Here is a 386-nt window from a genome sequence, read left to right as displayed (position 1 = left end):
CATTACTACCTTATATAAAAAAGGAAGGGTTGTAAAATCCAATGGATGGCATGCTTTCAATTTGTGAGGGGCCACATCAGTTGACCTCTTAAATCGCCGGCAAACGCTTGTAATACAATTTATTTTTCTTTTCACTCGGCTACGATTCTGCTTGACTGCAAATGTTTTTCGAATTGCCATGATTTTTTCGGACTTTCAATATGTTCTTTAGGCACTTTTCTATTGCCTTCTCGGGTTACTACAAGGAGGTCTTTTGGAGGCTCTTGGCGTGTTGTAAAGACCTACTGGTGGACTAGCAGATTCATAAAGAAAATTATCCAGCCTGACAGTGTAGGATCATTTGCCACGTTTAAGGAGCTGAAGCAATCAAAATTGGAATATACTTT

Source organism: Penaeus monodon, chromosome 29 (assembly GCF_015228065.2).
Source record: "Penaeus monodon isolate SGIC_2016 chromosome 29, NSTDA_Pmon_1, whole genome shotgun sequence".
Taxonomy (NCBI): domain Eukaryota; kingdom Metazoa; phylum Arthropoda; class Malacostraca; order Decapoda; family Penaeidae; genus Penaeus; species Penaeus monodon.
Note: the sequence above shows the minus strand (reverse complement) of the source record.